The following is a 1,173-nucleotide window of genomic DNA, read 5'->3' as shown; positions in this document are numbered from 1 at the left end:
GAAATCCCAGGGCTGATCCTCAGAATGGACTGGCTGGATCTCCTTGCTGTCCAAGGGACTCTCAAGAGTCTTCTCCAACACCACAGTTCAAAGGCATCAATTCTTCGGCGCTCAGCCTTCTTCACAGTCCAACTCTCACATCCATACATGACCTCAGGAAAAACCATAGCCTTGACTAGATGGACCTTTGTTGGCAAAGTAATGTCTCTGCTTTTGAATATGCTATCTAGGTTGGTCACAACTTTCCTTCCAAGGAGCAAGCGTCTTTTAATTTCATGGCTGCAGTCAACATCTGCAGTAAATTAACCCTTAATTGTAGGTAAACAATTTACTTTTTTTCTTTTATGTAACATGACTATCTTTTCAGGAAAATAAGATGAAAGTTACTTGGGATAGTATATATCATTTGAGAAGAAATTATTCTTAAGAAATCCATGCACATATGGACACCTTATCTTTGACAAAGGAGGCAAGAATATACAATGGATTAAAGACAATCTCTTTAACAAGTGGTGCTGGGAAATCTGGTCAACCACTTGTAAAAGAATGAAACTGGACCACTTTCTAACACCATACACAAAAATAAACTCAAAATGGATTAAAGATCTAAACGTAAGACCAGAAACTATAAAACTCCTAGAGGAGAACATAGGCAAAACACTCTCCGACATACATCACAGCAGGATCCTCTATGACCCACCTCCCAGAATATTGGAAATAAAAGCAAAAATAAACAAATGGGACCTAATTAACCTTAAAAGCTTCTGCACATCAAAGGAAACTATTAGCAAGGTGAAAAGACAGCCTTCAGAATGGGAGAAAATAATAGCAAATGAAGCAACTGACAAACAACTAATCTCAAAAATATACAAGCAACTCCTACAGCTCAACTCCAGAAAAATAAACGACCCAATCAAAAAATGGGCCAAAGAACTAAATAGACATTTCTCCAAAGAAGACATACAGATGGCTAACAAACACATGAAAAGATGCTCAACATCACTCATTATCAGAGAAATGCAAATCAAAACCACTATGAGGTATCATTTCACACCAGTCAGAATGGCTGTGATCCAAAAGTCTACAAATAATAAATGCTGGAGAGGGTGTGGAGAAAAGGGAACCCTCTTATACTGTTGGTGGGAATGCAAACTAGTACAGCCACTATGGCTG

This window comes from Bison bison, unplaced genomic scaffold (genome assembly GCF_000754665.1).
Source record: "Bison bison bison isolate TAMUID 2011002044 unplaced genomic scaffold, Bison_UMD1.0 scf7180017864386, whole genome shotgun sequence".
In the NCBI taxonomy this organism is placed as follows: domain Eukaryota; kingdom Metazoa; phylum Chordata; class Mammalia; order Artiodactyla; family Bovidae; genus Bison; species Bison bison.
This window is presented reverse-complemented; position numbering follows the sequence as displayed.